We start from the raw sequence: 25,349 nt of genomic DNA, 5'->3' as shown, positions 1-25,349 counted from the left end.
AAATCAATAGATATTCTCTGCTTTCAAAATAATTGAATTCCTCAATCACCATAACCTTCAAAAATATTTGATTACTGATGTAAACACCTTCAATAATCTCTTATTACCGGTCAAATCACCTTCAACAATTTTTCATTATTGAACAAACCTAATAGATCAAATCACCAACCGTACATACTTGAAACATCAATCATTAATCCACTCTTTTCCTTCTCAAAAACCTTTGAGAAACCAAGGTTTCTCCCTGATTCACCTTTGATGCATACCCAAACTATTATGCATCAACATCTCTCATCCACACACTCTACTTTGCACACTCACAAACTCATTTGCTCAAGCCTTCTTATAAAGAATTTGGCTTGATATTTTTTGGATTCTCTTTATTTTCTTTGATTGTTGCATGCATCCTTATTTTTTCCTTTGTCCTATTTATTTCAATCCTCTAACTGTGTTCACCAAGTTATCTGACCCTGATCATCCTTTCCTGCCAATTAAATTGAGTTTATTTGCTTATTTTAGCATTTTGGCCTTTTACAGGATTTAGCATTGCTTCTACTAATCTTAGTTGTAGTTAATTTTGTCATAGCTGCCAAATTTACTACCAAAAATAACATTTCCACCTTTCTGAGCTTAAGCTCCTTTTTGTTTGCCCCTTTACCTATTTTCCACCATATAACCAGGTCTCCAGGACCATTGGCTAGGCCTTTTAAGCGTTAATCCCTTTTAAGCCCTTCACAAGGAAAATATCTTTGATAACGACTTTGTGTCATTGGTTTCGTTTCTATGTGAAATGACCAAGAGTTGATGCTTAGCTCTTCCAAGAGCCTCCACGGATCATTTCAATTTATAACCTCCACGCCCTAGGTTTTTACCTGTTGCATACAACCCTGTGAGAGTGCTTAGGTGCTCCTTTATTCACCGGACGAGTTCATGTCACCGGGTCAATGTGTCCCATAGGGACTACCCAATCGCATCCTCATTCACTATATGTCAGTACCGATGTGTCCTGACGCCTGCTTCCCAGCTTTTTCACTTGTGCACCACTAACAACCTGTTATGCTCTTCCTTATGGAATGAGCTATCTCGTGGGGTCAACCATCGCAATCAAGAGCTAATGAGAAATGTGTCTAGGCTGAGCCAACTCCTCGTCATCTCGATGCCAAGTTATCCCAATAATTCTCTATTTGGTTGTGCCAAAACCTTATGGGATCCTACTAACGGGATGACGACATACCTGCCATGTGTCGACCAATGATTGGTGAAATGTGTCACCCATAAATGGGCCATTCGGGTGCCCAAAAACACAAAATATGATTGCCACATGTCCACCGTTGATTGTTGTGCTAATGTCACCTTCCTTAGTCATTTGGCCCAATCGCATGCTACAACCTGTCCTGCTAGAGTAGAGAGAAAGGGGGTCCTCGAGACATGTTATGCGATAAATTTTTCTGTTAATTAGTTTTCAGGCTTACCAGCCATTTCCTTCATTTTTCATACATTTTCGCTAGGTTGACGCTTTGTTTCTCTTCCGCTTTTTTTTTCCCTCTAGGCTAGCCCTCTGTGGGCTTAGCTGTCAGAGTGGGGACCTCCACTTAACTCCCATTGGACCACGTTATGTTGTCGTGTCCCAACACCTACCTCCCATTCCATTCCTTTTGTGTGCCATTTCTATATCGTTGAGGTAACTCCCCTGGGCTATGCTGTCAGGTGGGCTCTACCTGCAACCAATGGAAATTATTTCCGCTGCTTGCATTGTCACCCACGTCTACTCAAAGCTTTGCATAGAGGTTGTGCCAATATTTCCGATGTGTTTGGCACTTAAGACAACTTTGGCTATGGACCAAAGGCTCACCGAAACACCTTTAACTCTGTAATAGCTTGACTTTGATTCAAGTAAATTTGACTAGCTCTATCTCTTAATCCAGGTGGCCATTTTCAAAATTTCGTATACCAATGGAAATCTCTTTCAGATATCTATCCATTTGAGTGGTTCCTATCTACTCTAGAGATGATTTTTTTCTCTAGAATTAGCTCCAAAGCCTTTGCACCTTTCTAATAATTTCCTTTTCCTTGCACTCTTTTCCATTTCCTTTGCCTTTTCTTTGGTTGTGCCACCTATTGACATCAATGACAACATCTTTCCAACATTATTCCCCTTAAGAATTGATGGAAATACCAAAATCAAACAAAAAATCATTTTCTTTATCAACATAGATTGTCTCCTTTGAGTGCTACTCCCCTTGAGATTTTTGTTGTTATAGTATTGCTGGTGGTATTGTTGTTGTGCTTGATCACCATTATTTCTCCTTTTATCCTTTGTTTGATCATTATAGATCTACCATTTTTGTATTTTTATTTCATTACTAGAGATCTCTCCCCCTTTTACATCAATGGAAAAGATACTAACATGCTCCCCTTGTCAACAATCTCCCTCTGTCTTCTGATCTTGTGGACCTTTCAATTGCTTCTTCTTAAGTTGAAAAACTTAGATGCCTCTGATTTGATCCAAGAAAATTCCTCTTTGTCCTGTGAAGAAGATTTAATAGAAGGGAGAGGAGTATTTACTCTCTAATCTTTGCCTCAAGCAAACAAGAGGAATATCTTGCTAAAACAACACATGCTTGTGCAACTAAGCAATGAAAAAATAACTCCTTCTGGTATGAGTCTTAGCTACGATTACATTCATAATAGTGCCTACCTAGACACATACACTTGACCTCTAGCAACAAGAAAAACCTTTCCTATGCATGACACCATCAATTGTAGTTGATGAACAACAAAGTACAACACTTAGAAGTGCTTACTTGAAAAACATAGAGGGACTCTCACCAATGCATGCCTAAACAACTCACTTGTATTTCACTTGGTAGAATTCTAATGACAACAAACTCACCATGATACATTTGACTCATCAAGAACCAGTCATATAAATCAGGACTCATTTACCAGCACTTGGACTTACAATATCATATTAACAACATGAACACCATACTCTCACAAAGCGTCTAATGACTGTAAATACAAATTGATAGTACATGTGTTACCAATTTAAAATGATGCCAATTGCTGAATTGATGCCAGTGATAGAAATTATTGAGCACTTGATAATAGATTAATCTCATCCTCTAATCATGCTTCTTTCACCAAAAAACCTGCTGCTTGATACCAATTACCAATTGGAGCAACATCATAACAGTCAATCCATTTATCATATTAACAACTCAAGATAGCATGCAACAAAACCATTAGCCTCTGTCATGCAGCACACAACTAATACCAATTAATGATACCAATTGTCAATGCATAATCTGATACTCAAATATTGACTTGAGTTTACTCCCCCTATGGCCATGCTCACTCTTTTCATTCGGAATCTATAAACAATACTTGCTAAATAAACTTCAGCAGTAAACTCATCATCACCATCTACACATACTTAGGCTACCAACTGATTTGGAAATAATCATTCAATCAACTACACTACTCAGTAATCAACATCAAATGGTATACTTCCCTTTATCTTTCACATGCATTCCTTGGTATGTTCCTTTCTGATCATTGCATCTGACCTTTCTAGATTCCCTGAAGCCATCCTCTTCTCTTCAATGAAGAGGAATAAAGGATCTACTCTCCTTGAGTAGATTATCTTCCTTTTTCTTCCACACCTGGATATGAGTTTATTTCTTGTGCCGGTTTGGCTGAATGGGTTAATTTCTACCATTTCCTGAGCATAGAGACCATTGGTTATTCTTTTTGTTAGCACTAATTAAAGCCAATTTTCAATTTACATGTTGCTCTTCTTTCTCACTGTATTGCTTTGGAGGACTATCACTATATTTCTTTGCAGGATTGGAATTTCAAACTTTGAATCTTCTTCATCAAGCATTGTTCTATGCTTCCTCCATTACACCATTTGATCTTCCTTTCTTCTTGGTGTTGAAATAGCTCTTGTGCAGTTATTTTTGTTGGCTATAAACTCTATTTGTAACATTATGGAAAAATAATTTCTTGTTAGATTTGCATGCAGCTATTTTATGCCCAAAATTATTACACCTGTAACATTCAAATTTAATCAAGAAGTGGGACAAAATAATTATACTTCACTACAAGAAAAAAGGTCATTGGTGAGGGTCATGCTTATGACGAACCTTTAAGGTCCGTCACCAATGTCACATATGGTGACGGTCTTTAAAAAAGCGTTGTTGTAAGTGTATATAGTGATGGTCCTCTATGGTTTGTCACCAAAGCCATTTTCAATGACACTTTTGGTGAGGGTCGTTAAAATCTTGTCACTAATTCTCTCTTTGGTGACACTTCTAGTGACGATCTTTTATTGACCGTCACCAATGATATTTTTAGTTAATTTTGGTGACGGTCAATAAATGTTCGCCATCATTTATCATTCCAATGAGTTTTTGATGACGCTTCATGCCTGTGACAGACCTTTAAGGTCCATGACCAATGTCGCATATGGTGATGGTCTTTAAAAAATCGTTTTTGTAAATGTATATAGTGATGGTCCTTTAAAGTTTGTCACCAAAGTCATTTTCAATGACACTTTTGGTGAGGGTAGTTAATTTCCTATCACTAATTCTCTCTTTGGTGACACTTTTGGTGAGGATCATTAAATGCCCATCACTAATTCTCTCTTCGGTGACACTTTGAGTGACGATATTTTATTGACCTTCACCAATTCTCTTTTTGGTTACTTTTGTGACGGTCAAAAAATGTTCATAATCACTGATCATTCCAATGAGTTTTTGATGACACTATGTACCTGTTACTATATTTTTTGTCAAAATATAATGATTTAAGACCATTGTTGTGGAGTCTTTTCATAATGTGTCCAAGGTCATAGTGGTTATAATAGCCATTCAATTTGTTAAGAAGTAATTAGCGTGTATCATTTTCCTCAAGTCATAAGAATATAGTCTTCCTATGAGTCAACACATGATTAATCTCTATTAGGTTTATTATCTAGCAAATTTCCTTTAAATAAAGTTCCACTAGTGTGTGTAGGAACTATATTATTTAATAAATAATCAAGCTCTGTCAATTCTATTAATGAGAGAGACCTAGAACTCCTCAACACTCATGGCATACCTTAACATGCTTTGGAACAATACACTAACATTCCTTGGCACCTCGCATGTCTTGGAACATCTTTGTACCTGGAACATCTTTGTACCTAGAACATCTTGCCATGAGTAGGACGCCAAAGCACATGTTGGCATGCCATAGCATAGCATAACACTCCCCTATCATGTGTTGGCATTCCTTGTAGTCCCTAACATGCCCTGGAACTCCTTGGCATAATATTGCATTGAAAAAAATTAGCACTTGGCACACATTGGCACTTGGCATGTATTGGAACATATTATTAGTGTGCCTAGCATGCCCCTTTTGAAAAAGATAAAGTCCCGACTTATTAACCCTCTTATGTGTTCATTTCCTTTCATTTTAGATTGGTTATTCCTTTTGTTGCCTTGAAACTCTTTGACGCATATTGGCATACTCTAGCACCGTACACATCCTAGCATGTCTTAACACCTGGAATGGCTTGGCACTATTTGGCACATGTTAGCACACCTCGGAACTACCTAGCACACTCTATCACTTCTTGACATTCCTTGATATTCCCTGGCATGCCTTACCCATTCTTAGCATACCTTGTCACTCCCTCCTTGGCATGACAACTAGCATTGTTTGACACTCCCCAACACACTCTCATATTCATTCACTTCCATGAATTTTGACCTAGTGCTCCCTTGTGTTGTCCTAGTACTCCCTAACACTCCTTAGCATGCATTGGAACTCTCTAGAACACCTTAGCACTCATAAGTTAAGAATGAAACTTGTAACAAATGTTACCAGACTTGGAATAGACAATAAATCGGCGAGGCAAAAGAGCTAAGAGTTTTAATTAGATTGGGGAAAAATCGGAAAAAAAAAAAAAAAAAAAATTGGGAAAAAATTAGTGAATTCAATAATTAAAAATATACACATATATTGAATTAAAAAAAAAAAAAACATTTTTCATTGATATTCAATAAAGCCATGTCCAAAAAATTCATAATATCAAGAGATGTCTAAAATATCATGAATGAATAAGCATCTCATATATGTTATGAGTCCAAACATGATCCAAAGTACTGAGTCATGACTCCTAACTAGTGACTACATAGAACTAGAAGCAATTGCCTCTAATAGTTTACAAACAACTGCATATTAATTAGAAAAAATCAGTAACTAAGAGTCTAAGACTCTTAAAAGTGAGAACTAGAAGCGATTCCTCCCACTCCTCTGCTTGCTTGACTCTCAAAGTTCTTCAAGTCATGTAGGCTTAAAAGAGGAGCCTCCTCTAATTGGACCCAATTTGCTGCATTTGTAGTTTGCAAATCTATCTCCTCAAGGTCTATTGGTTAATGATCCAAACCTATCATTATCATGAGACGTTGAAATGTGAATTTAAGTTTTACTTTGAACTTTAAAGTTTAAACTTTACATTCCAAATCAGATTATGAAACCTTCAAATTCAATCTCTCACCTAGTATTTTCTTGTTGCAAAGATGTAGATTATAATGGAAAAATACAAGGTCATTTAAGCGCTTTTGTGTCAATTGGTTGTTCTTCTTAGAATGTATTTTCTCAAACATGCTCCAGTTGCACTCACAACTTGAAGCACTGCATGCTTGGTTTACTATTCGAATGGAAAATCTCTTCAAATATGGTGTATCACTACAAAAGTTTTTCCACCAAAGACCTAACAAGTGGCAAGGGTTCGTGAGTAGACATATTAAATACTAAATAGTAAAAACTTAAAAAGACAACAAAATTTAATCAAACATTTAACATATAAAATAAAGTTTAAACAAATTTAATGAACTAATAAAGCCTTCAAGCCTCAAAGGGTACCTGGCAACACCTTAGACCTTTCTCATATAACACTGGTATAGGAAAATAATTTAGGTGGTGCTCTATAATCCTATAGTTGGGAAAATACATGACTTTGAAATTCTGGATCAGGGAAGCACGTTTCCATGCATGTCATAAGTCCTCTGTGAACCTCCCCATCCTCATTAAATTTGCTCTTATAATAACAATACTATGGATTTAAGAAGTACCTAGCAGCATGTAAGGGGGAATGCAATTTCCTATCCCAATGTGCATCAATAATGTCCCAAAGAGGCATATACTTTTCCTCCTCATCCCCATATCTTCTTTTGATGGCCTCCTTTGTGAGATCCATCACCTCATAAATGTAACCCATAGTGGGTTTGTCACCATCAACCATCCTGAAAGTTCAAGCTTTCAAATTTAAATTAATATGAAACATTGAAAATAAAAAGAAGCTTGAAACGAAATTTAAAACATAAAAAGTTAAAAGACTTGAAGTACCTGAGAAATCTAACAAGGGACTCCGTCACAACAATAATCTCTTTGACATCTTTCTAGAAATCATCATTAAACACAAATGCAACAACTTCAATGCCTTCAAGGGTCTTGGAATGTTTAGATGCCATCCACTCAGGTCCGAAGGAAATACTATTCATATTTATATTTTACTCAACCACAAATTGCAAAGATATGAAATTTGTTGCAAATTTAGTCACTACAAGTCGAACAATTTCTTTACCTTCAGCGTATTTTCTCATGGTGTTTAGGACAATAATGTGGCTGTATAGGTATTTGGTTATGGATTTTTCCTTCTCCACAACCTCATGTGTCCAATGAAGCTTACCAATGTCCTCAAGCATTAAATCCATACAATGGGCAACACAATAGGTCCAAAAAATAGTGGGGTGCCTAATCTCAAAAAGTATACCAGCAACCATATAATTAGCTACATTGTCGGTGACAATTTGTACAAAATGTTCTTATCCCACTTCTTAAACAACTTCCTCCATCAATTCACAAATAAGTTGTGTAGTCTTAACCTTGTCTAAGGCATCCACTGATTTGAGAAACATTGTACCTACTGGACAAGATACAAGGAGATTTATTAAAGTTCTATTCCTCTGATCTGTCCATCCATCACTCATGATCGTGCACCCTATTTCTACCCATGATGAATGAAACTTAGATAGCACAAGCATGGCATCTTCAACACTTTCTAATAGAAAATTTGTCCTAATGCTCTCTAATGAAGGAGCTTTGAACCCTGGACCTACAATAGAAACTGTATCAATCATAGCTTACCAATAAGGGCTTATGGCATAGTGGAAAGGTATGTCAGAATAGTACCAAAAGTTAGCAATGGCCTTCCTTTCCTAACTATGGATATTTTTTTTCCAACCAGTGGTATCCAAGGTAGGTTGGGAACTGGGTTTTGTGCGGAGAGAAAAAAAGTTTATGTTTACACCTCCAACGTTGAATGCAGGAGGATTCATTTGGCCTTGAGTTTGACTTGGACTTGGAGGCATGTGTGGGAAACTTGGGAATTGCATTAAGGATTCAATAGAGGGAGATGACAATGGGGTAATGGAAGAAAAATTGCCAACTCCAGGAGTCCCTATTTCTGTTTTTTGCTTTTCTTTCTTTGCATTATGCTGACTCAACATATCAATGGCCAAGGTTGCTTGGTGTTTGACATTTTCGTCAACGTTTTTGCAGAGACCTATATCATGGCCGGGTATTTGTGCAAGGTGGTACTTGAATCTATAAATTCCTCCACTACATTTCTCTTTGCAAAATTTGCAAAGGAGCTTAGGGTCTCCAAGGATCTTGTCATAATAAGCCCAACCAAAGTCCTTCTCCCTCGACATTGTTGTTGTTTTGGACTTGTGTTTAAATTGCGGCTTCTGTTTAGATTTGGAGTTGTGCCTTCTATTTAATTTGGCTCTTGTAAAATACAATAAAAAATTAAAATTAAAAATTCCATATATAACTTCACAAAAAAGAGGGTTGGTTTTAAAGGATATGAAGTTTTCTTAAGGATCAAGGAGGAGTCTATCCAACAACACAAGCACATTTTGACCTAATATATCATTATGACCTTGAAACACAATTAGGTACATATGAGGAAATGCTACCTAAAGGAAATATTATCAACATATATTTTATTGTAATCTTGAATTTGCAAGTTCGTTTAGCATAAGACAACTGAACCAATACATCAATAACAGATTCTAGAAGAACAAAAATACCCAAAGTTGTGAATGCATGGTTAAAGCCTTTGAAGTTGGCAAGACATCGACCAAGGAAGGAATTCTTGATGACTTGGTCGATGGTTAGTATGAAACCATTTCTTAGTGCATTTTTAAATCTATTTAAGCCCCATTTATAGGGTTGAAAAGTCATAACCAAAGGAATACGCCGAACATTCGATTGTTGAACAATGAAACTTGATACTTTCCATTGGAAACGACATTGAAACTTAAATATAGTAATATACCTATTATTTAACCCAAGTGCCAATGTACCTCGATTGTTGAATAGTGAAGCGGCTAAGCCTAAAGGTAACACACGCTGAAGGTGACGCGTGACTGACCGAGGGTTGATATGGAGTATGGATAGAGCACACATTGGCGACTACCCAATATGGAGTTTGCACTTTGGCTCACCTTAGCGGTTCCCCGATATTGAGTCTGGACTTTTTAATAGTGAGTAGTGATTGATTATTGAAGGTCTCGACGTATGGGTTTTGGGCCTGAGAAATGAGAATAATGTTTGGAATGACTGACATTTAGGTTTTACCAATGCGACATACCTAAACTTGAAAAACTCGTGCTCGTCGAGTCAAGGCTGAAAATCGAATAAATTGGAATCAATCGCAGGAATCTTCTTTAATTGGCAAGTCTCAAGTCAAACTTGCATTGACCATGAGTTAAAATTGGTCAACGTGAGTTAGAATCACAAATATTTATATCAGATTGTTTGGAGAGTGAGCAGATTCCAACTCGTGATTAATCGCGATTGATCAGTGAGTCATGTTTCACTGCTTGTAACTGAAATCTGAACTGAAAATATGAGACCTTACAATTGAAACTAATTGTGAATATTCTAAACTAAAATTGGCCCATCAGCATCGTTTCTGTTTGCGGTTGGGCACGTCAATGGAAGAGATTCATTTTAAATCAGGTTCATGGAGAAAATATTTTATGGAAGAAGTTTCTTTTATGTCGAGGAAGAAATAGTAATATTTTTTTATTAAATTTGAATAAAAAAATATCTACTATTTATCTCCCGTATCTCATTATTTTTATCTCCTGTAACTCATACAGAAAGTGGGGTAATAATGGACATGTAGCATCAAGCTCCACTCCTTTTAATCCAAAGTTCTGCATGCAAACCTTTGTGTCACTTGTGTCGCAAAGCCTTTGTTATAGAGTGTGGAGTTAACACCTACCTCTGCATGACCAAAGATACACATACCTTTTGACTTGTTTTTTCACCTTTTGTCCATTCTTTGTTTGGAGTCTGGGACAACAAGCTCCACATACTTTTTTTCCATACCTCTATGTGAGTGTAGCTTTGCACATTTTCTTTGCTTCAACCAATATAAAAAGCATTTGTGAGCTTCTTTCAAGGCATCAATACATGCTTCAATAATGGAAATTAGCAAAGTTTCTAAAGCAAAAAAGAATGATGGAGTTATCCTTTTCCATTTCAAATATGTTAGGATTCTATTGAGAGTTTTTTAGAGATAATTATTAACTAGCCCTCTACTTTTCCCTTTTCCTTAATATAAACTGCATCTCTTATTACATTTCTAATCAAGAGATTTACATCAAATACTGGATCAAAGGGCCAAGGACTTTTCATAAATGCTTCCTTGTCCAGTAGAAGAATAAATAGTCAACATGTCAGCTTGGCTCCAATTTCTTGGGAATTAATAATTGTTTTGAAAAATGACTACTCTTGTTTGAATCTAGAACTATGTTTAAGCTTTGAAAATGGGTTTTCCTCCAAATTGATCTTGGAAAGGTCCCTATTAAAGGCTCCTCTATATCTCGTCCACTAGAATGAATGGCTTGTATGTTGAAAAGTATAGTAGAGCTCCCTTCTGAAAAGCCTGATCATCATATTGTCACCAAGAGCTTCTCCTTTTCCCCCAAATTGGACCCAAAACAACATTGAGTACTTAATTAGGATCCAACTTGAGAAATTTTGATTGACACTGCAACTCAAGAGCTATTGAATTTAAAGTGAACTAATATGATTCGTCATTCTTTCATTGAATAAGTATAATGTTTTTGAATTTGTCATTTGTGCTTGTAGTATGTGATACTGACCTTATTTCACTTGAAAGGGTTTTTGTTCTTGGACTATGACAATGCTAGTAAGATTTAGGCCTTTTGTAGTATTTGTACCCCATGATCATTTTTTGCAAGATGTATGTCCTATGTGGAAAGAAATAAGCATTTAGTTATTAGCTCCTAAACTAAAGCACTGTTTCTTTTATTAGGTGCCATGTAACGTCCTCTACAAATTGAGGACGAATCGGGCGTAATATCCTATCCATCCCCGTAGACTATAGTCCTCCATAAAGGGGAAAAACCCCAAAATAACCATTGTTGGGCAATTTTTGGGGAAACTGGGCTTAAAAAACCCAAATTTGGGGTTTGGAGTAAGGTTTACTCAATCACTTAAGAATATGAAACACTGCAAAATCTATAAATAAAGAAGGATTGAATTCATTTTGGATCACCAAGTGTGGATTACTTCATTTGTTCTTGAGGATTGGGTCTAATAGTTTTTGACCCCTTCTATCTCTTGTCAATTTCAATGATGAAATATTCCACCCTAGTTGACATTCCCTTATTATCTCGTTGTTTGAGCACAAGGGTCTCTGGCTGGTCAATGAATTCTGTTGGATATTGGTCACTTGTCTTTTTCTGGGCACAAGATTTTTGTTAAAGGTGAACTAATTTGGAGGATAGTGCATGATAGCGTAGTTCTTTTTGGCATACACCTATCTTGAAGGAAGAAACAAAGTTTCTAAGTCCTTAATATCTTGTTCTGAGCAAAGCACTTACCTTAGACAGTGGATTCATTTCTAGCACCTGGAGTAGTGAAACTCATTTCTTTATTTAGTTTTTGCATGCACAGTTAAAAGGAGCACTTCCCTAATTATTAATTCCCAGCCTTAGCTAAGGAAGCATGTTTGCATATCTCATAGCATATTCACTAGTGGTAGACTTTAATTGTCTTATCTATCCATGCAAGGAAGGTCCATTATGATTAAGAGGTAAGAAAGTTGAGACATTGTTGTACATGTTTCCAGATTCATTATACCTTCTAGACTAAAGGAAAAGTGAATAGTAGTGTTTGAAATTTTTAGTTATTTCTTGTTTCAAAGAGTAATAAATAGTGATGTGATTTGAGTTTCAAATCTGTGTACTTGTTGTTACTTTCTTCAGTGGCATGTGCTTCCCTATTCAGAACAAAGGGTTTTTCTGCAGTATCTAGCCTCTAAAGCTTCTTCAATGCAAACTAAATATAACATCATGCCCTCGTACTCCAAATCATCTAAGGCAACACCCTAGAGAAGTTCCAAAGTAGACCAATGAGCTTTGACAAGACAACTCCAACCCCATGTCACTATACAAGTGTTGACATCATTGCTACAAAAATTATTCTAAAGTGTTGCATCCTACACCAATTCCGAATATGGATGCCCAAAGGGGTTTTAGAACGAGGCTCAACCTTCATTACCACATTTAAGACTTTTCAAAGGGATCAGTCCCTTTAAACCATACTAATTTTTACACTTCCACAATTTGGCCATGTTCCTATCAATTTATATTTTGTATTGAAAAGTAAGTCCTATTTTACATGTTTATTAAATTTAGGAACAGTTATAGGCTAGCTCTAGTAAAATGTCAACAAATTTGTGGGTTAGGTTGGCATTTCTCCAAATACTATCACACATGTATATATAATCACACATTTTCCTTTTTAGATCTTGATTAGTTGAACAAAAAGGTTCGCTACCTGTGTAAATTTGTCCCATAACTCCACATTAGCACTCATAGATAACAATATTCTTAATTATTCATTAGTGTGCACAATAAGGTTCCTTTTGGTTGCTATTTCTGATGGAGAAACTTCTAACAATATACCTTTTACCACAAAGATGTTGTTATTGGATAGAAATCTCCAGAGGAGTCTTACACTAGACATATAAATGGCTATTGTATATCACAATAATAAGCATTAACATATGAAGATGTCCAGACCCTAAACTATGTGCATTCAATCCATTACTTTTTCTTTCATTGAAAATTTCCTTCAGCATAGTAGATGTGTTGTGGCACTTGAGTGTGTTCGCATAAAAAATTCTAAGGCCAAACCCGGATTCTCATGTGTCATGGAAATTCAATATATGCCTTGTTCACCTAAGAACTACTTGTAACTCATCTTAGGGTAATCATGTACAATCTCACTCATCCCACTTAACAAGTTACCAAGACAAGGCTCATCACATCCAACCTTGGTCTAAAACATTTAAGAAACACAATTTACATCTTGACATGCCATAGCACCTGACATGTCTTGGAATGCCTTGGCACTATGTGGCATGCGTTAATATCCCCTACATTCCTTGGCATTCTTTGACACTCCCTAGCACATTGTGGCACTTCGTGACATGCCTTGGTAGTTTAGCATACCTTGGCATTTCCTGACATATAACCTTGTCACTCCCTCCTTAACACACCTAGAACTCATTGAAACTCCCTCTCACACACTCTTATTTGTTAATTTCCATGCATTTTGAACTAGTGCTTCTTTATGTTTCCTTGACACCCCCTAACACTCCCTAGCTCACCCTAGCACCTGACACATCTTGGCCTACCGCCTTAACACTATAGCATTCATTGGCACTACATATTATACCTTGTCACTCTCTCCTTAGCATACCTAGACATCGCTGACACTCTTGGTCACAAACTCTTATTCAATCATTTCCATGCATTTTTACCTAGTTCTCCCTTGTGTTTCCCTAGCACTCCTTATCACTCCTTGACACGTGTTGTTACACCCTAGAACCTAGACATCTTGGCATGTTGCCCTAGCCTCTAGCATGCCTTAACACTTCCTAGCATACCTTGTCAATTTTTCCTTAGCACACCTAGAACTCACTGAAACTTCTATTCACAAACTCTTATTTGTTCATTTCAATTCATTTTGACATAGTTCTCCCTTGTGTATCCCTGGCACTCCCAACTAACACTTCCTTACACACGTTGACACATCTTGGCCGCATGTCGCCCTAGAAGTCTAGCATTCCATAGCATTGCCAAGCATGCCTTGTAACTCCTCCTTCACACACTTGGAACTCACTAACGCTCCATGCCACACACACTTATTCCTTCATTTCCATGCATTATGACCTAGTGCTCCATTGTGTTTTCCTAACACTCCTTGTCACACATTAGCACACCATGGCACTTGTCACATCTTAGTAGGATTTCCTAGCACTCTATCATCTATTGGCACTACTTATCATACGTTGTCACTCCCTCCTTAGCACACCTATAACTTGTTAACACTCCCTATCACACACACACATTCATTCATTTACATGTAATTGAAATGAGTCCTCCCTTGTGTTTCCTTGGCAATCCCTAGCATGTGTTGGCGCCACATCCTAGAACCTAGCACACATTGGCATGCCTTAGCACTTGGCATGTCTTGACATGCCTAACATTCCTTGGAACTTTATAACATGTGTTAGCACTTCCTAAAATTCCCTACACACCTTGGCACTCCCTAGTTTTCATGCCCTCATAGATAACCTTACTTTTTTTGTGACTTGGGAACCCAACCAAGTCATCGAAAAAATAGTGTTGTGCCTAGACCAAAGTCTCCCTTTGTGTAAAACTACTTTTTCCATCCTCTTATCACAATCATAAGCTTTCCTCCTACAAGTCCTAATATGAAATTCTCCTAACACACTTCGTCCATGGGACACCTAGAATTCATTGACACTCCCTGGCATAATCTCTTATTCATTCATTTCCATGCACTTTGACCTAGTTCTCCCTTATGATTCCCTAATGCTCCCAAACACTCCTTGACATGCATTGACACTATCTTGCATATGTCATCATGCCTTTTCATTCCCTGGCATGCCATGGCACTCCTTAATTATCATTCTCTCATAACTACCCTTATTTTCTTTTAGACTTAGGAAACCAACCAAGTCCTACCTCGACTACAACAACTTTACCAAGTTAAATTTACTACAACTAGACTATGCCTTGTTCCCCTAATGGACTATAAATCATCTTAGGCTTCTCATGTCCAATATTAACTCATCCCACTTAACAAGTTACCAAGTCAAGGCTCACATCCAACAGTGCCCATAAAACAACTAAACAACATATTTTACATCTTCACATGCCATAACATATGGCACATATAACAATCCGTTGGCACTACATGGCACACATTATCATCCCCTGCATTCCTTGGCATGATTTTCCACTCCCTAACAGACCCTACCATTCCCTAACATGCACTGACATTCTAACATGCCTTGACACTACCTAGCATATACTCTTGTCACTTCCTCCTTAACACAATTGGAACTTGCTGACACTCCCTATCACACACTCTTATCTATTCATTTCCATGGAATTTGAACGAGTTCTCCCTTCTGTTCTCATGGCACTCCCTGACACACATTGGCACACTTAGGACTTGGCACATCTTGGTATGTCGCCTTGGCACTCTAGCATTCCTTGGAACTACCTAGCATACCTTGTCACTCCCTCCTTAGCACACCTAGAATTCGCTGACAATCCCTGTCACGCACTCTTATTCATTCATTTCCATGCATTTGAAACTAGTGCTCCCTTGTTTTTTCCTGACACTCCATAACTCACCCTGGCATGCATTGGCACACCTTAGGCACATCTTGTCATGTTTCCCTAGCCCCTAGAATTCTTTAGCACTGCCTAGCATACCTTGTCACTCCCTCCTTAACACACCCTAAAATCACTAACACTTCCTGTCACAAACTCTTAATCTTTTATTTGCATGCATTATTTTCACCTAGTGCTCCCTTGTGTTTCCCTAACGCTACCTAACACTTCCTAGCACTATTTGGCACACCTTGGCACCTAACACATATTGGTTGCATGTTGCTTTGGCACGCTAGAATTACTTAGCGCTGCTTAGCATACCATGTCACTCCCCTCTTACCACACTTGGAACTCATTGACACTCCATATCACACACTCTTATTCATTCATTTCCATGCATTTTGACCTAGTGATCCCTTATGTTTCCCTAGCACTCACTAACACTCACCACACATTGGCACACCTAACTGCAATGAGTTTCACTAACAGTCAATCCAAAAACCCTTCTAGAGTCTATTTAGTTACTTATTCTTCACTAAGATATTAGGGTTAAGTTTATTGTATTGTGTTCAGTGTGAAAATATTACTAGGTGTTTTTATCGCATAGAGTAATTATGATCTTCCCCGTGTACACAACGATAACTAAGAAGTGTTTCCCATAATCATGCAAGTGGAACTTCAACATGTACATCAGGGTAACCACAAAATATTTATCATATTTACACAATGCAAGGTGATAGGAAAATATTTACATTATATACGTGAATGTACTAAGATCAGGACCATTAGCATCATATCTACATATTTACCACAAGACAAGGGTCATTACAACCCCTTAAAAATAGCCATAAGGCCTTCCTGTTTTGCAGCTCCTTGACCACAAGGGTTTAATTGAAAAACACATAGTTCCTTAGAAGGTTTGTAGGTTGAGGCAACCACTTCAAGCCCTTGAACTTAAAGATAATCAAATATTTGCAATTTGTTACAATAATAAGTCCATGATGCACACTCATCATCTTAGATTTGGGTAGAGAGGGAGAATACTTGATTGATGCCAACCTTGTAAATGAAAAACTTTTCCTACCCATTGGTTGGACACTCCACCACTAGTTGACACTACTAACACACACCAAAAGTCCAAGATACCCATAATATGTGTCTTACACCCAAGGGCTTAGACTACACCTCCATAAAATGTACCTTCAACTTTAGATGTCCCAAAACAATAATATCCTAACCCTAGCCTATTTGTTAAATTTTTGTAACTTTCTCCTTAACTAACATTTGTTTTTAACTATTTAATCGACTTACCATATACTCTCTCTTGTTTGCACCCAACTAGTATACAATAACACTTATGTTTTTAATACAACCAAGTTAAGAGCATGTGTTTCTTTTTCAAATTCAAAAAGTATAACATGTCTATCTCTATAAACTAACAACAAAATCATTGCATAAAAAAGGTAAGCTTAAAATTAAATTAAAATTAGATTATTATTATTATTATGATAATACACCAAATATGGAAAAGAAAATTTCAAACACAACCATTAAAAAAAGTGTTAGTTCATCAACTACAACTACAAACTTATTAACCCAAATCTATCAAGTGCCGAGAGGGATCCAATCTCTCTATGTGCAAACCTCTTTTTTGGCGCTTGGTATATCCAGGTTAAGATGGATCTAGGCTGGTTATATAATACTATATAATATCCATATTTGTATCTATGTGTCTCTTTCTTATTCCCTCTCTCTATCTCAACCCCCAAACATACACACTCTCTCTCCATATCTATCTCTCTCCCTCCCTCTTCCTCCCTCCCTCTTCCTCTCTCCCTCTCTCTCTTCCCTCTATCTCTCCTCTCTCCATCACTCCCTTGTCACTCCCTCTCTCTCTCTACCTTTATCCCTCTATGTCTTTCTTCTTCCTTCCCTCTCTCTCTCCTCTCCCTTAGTCCTCTCTCTCCCTTTGTCTCTCACCTCCCTCTATCCGCCCCTCCTCCATCTTTGTGCCTCCCTCTCTCTCTCTCTTTCCCTTCTCTCCCTATTTTTATCCCCACCTATTCTCTCTCTCCCCTCCTCTCTTCTCTCCCTATCTCTCTATCCATCTATTCCTTTTCACTCCCTCTCTCTCTCTCCACCTATATCTCCCTATGCCTTAGTTCTTTCCTCCCTCTCTCTCCACCTCTATCTCCCTATGCCTTAGTTCTTTCCTCCCTCTCTCTCCCCCTCCAACTCCATATCTCTCTCTCCCACTCTCTTCTTCTCTCTGTCCCCTCTCTCTCTTCCTACCTCCTTCTCTTTGTCTCCCCCCATCACTCTCTCACTCTCTCTCTCTCTCTCTCTCTCTCTCTCCATCCTCCATATTTGTCACTATATCCCTCCCCTTCTCTTCCCTTCACTTTGCTTGCTATCATCACTTGGATCCTTAGTTAAGATAGATCTATGTTGGTTCTTACTAATATTTGTATTATATAAATTTCACATCTTTAAATACAAAAGTATTCTCATTTTTTATTTTATTAAAACCTTAATTTAATTTATATGGGAATAATTTTAGTAGTTGTGAGGATAGAGGGTTTATATATATCTCAAAACTAATTACAACCCTTTTCCTATTAGCTTCAAATAAAAAATGTTATAAAATTAAATTAAATTAAAATATTTTTATTGTGAAATAAGTTATGGTTTTTGGGCATGTGGTATTGATAAGGCATGATATTGGCCCATGGTATTGTAACAAAGCCTATTTCTAAGTTAATAATATCCATGGTAAAGTCGGGGTGAATATCGATGGTTAAGAATCTTGTCATATTGTTATAAAATATTTAGATTGTGAAATAAGATATGATTTTTTGGCATGTGGTATTGATAAGCCATGGTATTAGCCCATGCTATTTTTACAAAGCCTATTCACAAGTTCATAATATCAATGACAAAGCGGGGTGAATATCCATGATTAAGAATCCTGTCATATTCTTATAAAATATTTTGATTTTGAAACAAGTTATGTTTTTTGGGCATGTGATATTGATAAGCCATGGTTTTGTAACAAAGTCTATTTCCAAGTTAATAGTATCCATGGTAAAGTGAGAATGAATATCCATGGTTAAGAATATTTTCATATTGTTATAAAATATTTTGATTGTGAAATAAGTTATGTTTTTAGAGCATGTGGTATTGATAAGCCATAGTATTGGCCCATGGTATTATAACAAAACCAATTTTTTACAAGTTAATAATATCCATTGTAAAGTGGGGGGTGAATATCCATGGTTAAGAATCTTGTCATATTGTTATAAAATATTTTGGTTGTGAAATATGTTATGGTTTTTGGGCTTGAGGTATTGATAAGCCATGGTATTGGCTCATGGTATTGTAACAAGACCTATTCACAAGTTAATAAAAAAATCAAAATATAACAAATTAAATTTATTATTTTTATTATTAGTTGAGCCAACATTTAGATTTTTTCTCTCATCCCCATACTTTTGACTTTCATTATTACTATTACTATCACTCTTTAACTAAGCCCATATTTAGAATTGTTTACGTACTTACATTACACCTACACATCTACTCTATACTATATAAATATTGTATTTATTGTTTTTTAGGGAGGGAAATTTTAACATTTTTGAAAAAATTCAGCCTTAATTTTGATGTAAGAAAGCCCTCCTAATTCCAATCTTCATTTACTTTCTAAAACAAGTAGTATATTTTTACTTTTCATAGGGTAGAGGGAAAACTAGTAGATATTTTCACTTTTCACAGGGGGGAGGGAAAAAAAGATTGAAGAGAGTTGTGAATTAAGGTTTTACCAGTAGCAGATTGATATCCAACCCCACCATTAGATCTTCAATCCATTAATGGTGCCCAGGTATGTTTCATTTCTAACCTCGCTGCATTTACACCCCACTTTTAGTCTTCTTCCACACACCACACAGGGAGGAGTACACACACCTCAGATCTTTGGTTCAAAATTCATTATTTTTTTCATCCTTGCTTATGTTTCATTTCTCACCTCGCTGCATTTACACCCCACTTTTAGTCTTCTTCCACACACCACACAGGGAGGAGTACACACACCTCATATTTTTGGTTCAAAATTCATTATTTTTTTCATCCTTGCTTTTAAGTTTACGAGTAGCATATTTTCACTTTTCACGGGGTGGAAGGGAAAACGAGATTGAAGAGAGTTGTGAATTAAGGTTTTACCAGTAGCAGACTAATATTGAACCCCACCATTGGATCTTCAATCCATTAATGGTGCCTAGGTATGTTTCATTTCTAATCTCGCTACATTTCCACCCCACTTTTAGTCTTCTTCCACACAAGGCAGACTGGTTCAAAATTCACTATTTTTTTCATCCTTTCCTTTAGGTTTAAGAGTATCATATTTTCACTTTTCACAGGGCGGGAGGGAAAACAAGATTGAAGAGTGTTGTGAATTAAGGTTTTACTAGTAGTAGACTGATATTTAACCCCACCATTGGATCTTCAATCCATTAATGGCACCCAAGTATGTTTCATTTATAATGTCGCTGCATTTCCACCCCACTTTTAGTCTTCTTCCACACAGGGAGGAGTACACACACCTCAGATCCCCCACCATTGGATCTTCAATCCATTAATGGCCCCCAGGTATGTTTCATTTCTAACCTTGTTGCATTTACACCCCATGTTTAGTATTCTTCCACACAGGGAGGAGTACACACACCTCATATCTCTGGTTCAAAATTCACTATTTTTTTCATCCTTGCTTTTAAGTTTACGAGTAGCATATTTTCACTTTAGGTAAAAGCATATGTATTTTTCCTTCTTTTATGGTTTGTCTCTACAGAGTTGATTTTACTGGGTGTACAATGTATGCATCTCAAAATTTCTCTTTAATAAATCCTATTTTTATTCTTTCCAAGAAAAACTCTTTGGGGAATCCCAATGGATGTTTCACCACATTCATGGATGGCATCCCTGGTAAACCCATTGGCATTGACTAGTGAACCTCCCCCAAGGGATTTCAAACAGGGCACCTGCCAGCACAGAACTAGCCAAATACCCAGTAACATTAATGACATTCGGTTGGGCTAACCCCTTGGGATAAATAAATCATAATCAACTACACTATTTTCCATATTAACATATTGATCCTATTTAACATTTTGTTAGAGTAACCATAACAATCCAAGCATGTTCCTATTTTTATTTTGGTTTTTAATTCCTTCTTTGGTGTGGTGACAACTTTATATGATTGTATAGATGTTTATTTTTGTCAGAGTATATGTTGAAAAGTAGATGCTCTCTTACATTCTACCTTGTCTGTTATGTATTGATGGAGTTTAGTTTCATTAGTTGTGACCAAAGAACTGTGTCAGGCATGTATACAAGGATTCTTGTATCACTATTTATAAACTGAACATTGTCCTTAAACAAGCAAAGTAGATCCTTAATGCTACATGTTTGTATCTCAGGGAACTTCCAATCCTAATAAATGAGGTGAAATTTAAGTGTTTCCAGAATCCAAATCTTAGGTTTTGTGAATTCACTCATATATGGTCCTAGAAAAGCAAAGTGAAATTTAATTATTTCCAAATCTTAAGTTCTGTGAATTCACTCATATTTGGTGTTGGAATCTTTTGAGCAAACGGGAAGAATTTCTTTTATTTGCATTCAAATTTTCCAAAAATAATACTAAATTTCTCCCCGACTAAAATTCTCCCTAAAATGGCTTTGGGATTGAAATTTTGTAAATATTTTTAGGGAAACAACCCAAAATACTTTTTCCATATTAGAGTTTTATAACACTAGGTACTAAAACATTGTTCTTTTTTCTGTTACAAATGTCTGATAGAGTCTTCCCAGAAACTGATCGGAAAATTAGGTAGATGCGCTGGACGAACTAAATAATTTTTAATGAATAATCACTTAACATAAATGATATATTAGGTTGCATAAATATATAACTTCGAAGCATGAAATGAAGAAGAAATCTCAACAAGATTGACATATTCTTAATTGAGTTGAATGAGGCTAGGAATAACTTTGACTAAAGGGGGTTGAAAATGGCATAATTTTGTTCTAGTTGGATAGATTTAGAACTAAAAATCAACAGTTTTCTTGCTTGCATAACTTGGGAAGATTTTTGTATCTCAAGTCTCAACCTTATTGAATAATATGATTTATGCCTTGCAATGTTGAGATATGTTGTGATACCACTTGCTAGTAACCTAAACACTTTGGATGAAAATTTAGTTGTGAATTTTACTTGCAAAAGATATAAGTGAAAATATAGATTAATTGTCCCTTGTGTAGAATTTCCTTGAAATTCTGCTACTGCTTGAATGAATAAATCTGAAACTAATTGTTGCATGAAGACAAAAAATATCTCTACCAATTTGTAGTGGAATAGAATAGAAATAAAACACAATCACACTAAACCAAAAAAAAACAAAATTTTCTAGGGAACCCAATTGGGAAAACCCTCTGCTAGCTGTAGAAATTTAAAATACTATCCATATTAGACTTTGAGACACCTTCTTCAAGACCAGGTTCATCGATGCTTATTGCTTTCCATATTCATTTTCATAAGCATTAGGGTTGTTGTCCGTCAAATCAGAGTAGCTAGAAAGTGTCTCTTTGATTTCAGAAAGCAAATCAAGATCAACTTCATCCAAGAATCCCCTAGAAGGCTCATCAGTAGCAAGAAGAAAGGTCTTTTTTTATTTTATTTCATCACATGCATCCATCATAATCACTGATTTGTCTTCATTTCTTTCACAGTCATTTTCAATGTTAGATGAAAAAGGTAATTTAGTATGATATAATCCTTAGGTAACAAACCTTAGACATATTGTTGGTTAATTTATGTTGTTTGAAGTTTATGGAGTTTGAGTTTTATCATGAAACTACTAGAAGCGTACTAGAATGGGTGAGATGATTATCTTGATAACAATGTTATGGTTTGATCTAGTCCTTGAAAGGAACTTATAGTTGATGGTCAAAATATCACATTCCTTTCATTTTTTTATATTCACATATAAAAAATATCTTTATGTTATAGCCTCTAGCTAGATATATATAGTAACTGCCACTCAGAAGTTGGATGCCATCATTTTGGAGCATGAGCTTACTCAACTTACCTTTATTTGAGTTGAAAATGTCATTAGATCTCATTATATCGTCTATTGCAGAGCATGAATCCAATTTACCTTTGTTTCAGTTAAAAGTGTAATTAGATATTGCTATATTATCTTTTGTAGAGAATGAATCCAATTTCTCATAGTCCATTTGCTTGAGGTATAACAAATCTACTTTAATTCATTAAACTCATTTTTCATATTCTATTTGCTGATTGTGATTCTGCAGGCCACATCTACATTAGAAAAGGGGCATATTTAATGAATTGTGGAAGGAGAGGGAAGCTTCAGTTATGTCCTTTCAAACTTTCTAAGGTATGTAATAAAATTTTAAAAAAATTCTCCTTAGAATGTTGTGCTTTAACTTTTTCTTTTGATAATGGATTATTTATGTGATCTCCCCTCTCTTACACACAACTAGAGTCCAGACATATATGGCTTTTTGGGATATGTGGACAATGGATAGATTTATGCTGGCCATTTATCTAGAAATTTACACTGTAGAAGATCAAGCATTTATAGTTGAATATTTCCTTGCCACTAAATTAGAGTTGAAGAGTCGACTCCTATTTTCCACACATATACCTCACTTTTAAATCAATTTATTGCTGACTCTGTATAGACCTTCCATGGGAGGGAAAAGAGTGATCACTACCATTGCTTAATCCTTTTGCAGACCAAGTGAAGATTCCAAATGTGTATAAATTAGTGGATCCTTGGAGAATCCCAAGAGTGGCGCTATTGTAGCAACAAGAAATTTGTTTATTTTGAGTTCTTCATTAGTGCATTTATAATATATTGTTTATTCCATACAATACCTCAACAGTGTATGATCAAATTATAGCTAAGTCTGTCATAATATTTTGACTTACCCTCTTTGAGAGGGAAACTAGAGTGCATGTCAAGCTTGCACATCACAATTGTATCATGCAAAGTTTACCTGGGACAAGTTTTTTGGATCTAAGCAGCAAGATACCTATTGGAATTCAACAAGCAACAATACTACAAAGTGGGAAAGAGGTTTCACAGTTAACCTGGATTTCACATTATGGTTGGAGTCAGTTTGTTGCAAGATGCTGGATACCCCAACTTCCTTTTTATGATTGAGTGCAAGATTGAATCCTTCGACATATTCCTTGCTCAATTGTCATTAAGTGATGGGTTTTCTCAAAAGTGTTTCACACCTGTAAACTTTACTAGAGTTGTTCTTGAGTCTTCGGAGGCGCTTAGCTTTTCAAAGCACACACATACAAGAAGAAGAGAAATGATATGCCCGACTAATTTGAAGTTATCTACCTGTGAATAGGGTGTTCCTATTCATAAACCTTACAAATCACTCTACTTCTTTCTAGTGAACAACTTTGGGACTTGCCATGAATCGTGAGACAATTCCAACCCCATAACAATAAATTTATTATTTAAATCTATACCCAATAGATTAGAATTTGCACAAGGAGAACTCCATTCTTGTTTCGAAAGAACCTGCAATCGACTTGTACCATGCTATTTAATATTTTCTGTATTTATTTGCATCCTTAGTCTGTGAAATAAAGATGCAAAATGCTACCTTGCATTTTCTATACCAACACTCCTAAAAAAATAATAAAGTATGCCCAAATATATCATTTCAAATGATCTATGTATCTCACATTTTGGTTTTTCAATTACCAAAGTTATTACCTATATTGATGATAACTTCTACAACCGATACTATAGTGACAATATATGTTCTAATTTTATCCGTGTTTTTCTAAAGGTGTTCCTCCTTCAGTAGAGAAGCAATACACTGTAGTTTCCATTTAGGGGAGAAGTGTACCCAGTAGCAACCTTGGCCTATGTGCAGATGGGTTGAATGCACATTAGACTCTATCTGTTGTTTTGAAGGTGTTTCTCCTTCAACAATACTTCATCTTAGTAGATACTTTCGGCCTGCACCTTTAGTAGATGCATGAAGCCTTGGGATACATGTTTTAGATTATAGTTTTCCTATGAGGTTGTAGCAGCAATGAAAGAAGTGCATTGATTTTAGGCATATTTAGTATGCTTTTATTGTTTGAATTAGATGCTCACTTTTCTTAATTTAGGTGTTTTTCTTAGTTCTGTTTTATGCACATATTTATCTTTAAGAAAAGTGCACAGTAGAGAAGGGTTCTATATTTTGAGCAAGGGGCACACTTCTAGGTAGGAGGTACTCTATTCTAGGAAGCTTTTTGCCATGCAGGTTAGGTGCTTTATCCGAGAATCCCAAGAGGCGCTATTGTAGCAATAAGAAATTCATTTATTTTGAGTTCTTCATTAGTGCATTGATAGTATATTTTTTATTCCATGCAATACCTCAATATTGTATACAACCATATTTAGTATGCTTTTATAGTTTGACTTAGATGCTCACTTTTTTTAA

The sequence above is a fragment of the Pinus tabuliformis genome, chromosome 4_1 (assembly GCF_031772625.1).
Source record: "Pinus tabuliformis cultivar Carrire ecotype Pingquan chromosome 4_1, CPIR1, whole genome shotgun sequence".
Taxonomy (NCBI): domain Eukaryota; kingdom Viridiplantae; phylum Streptophyta; class Pinopsida; order Pinales; family Pinaceae; genus Pinus; species Pinus tabuliformis.
This window is presented reverse-complemented; position numbering follows the sequence as displayed.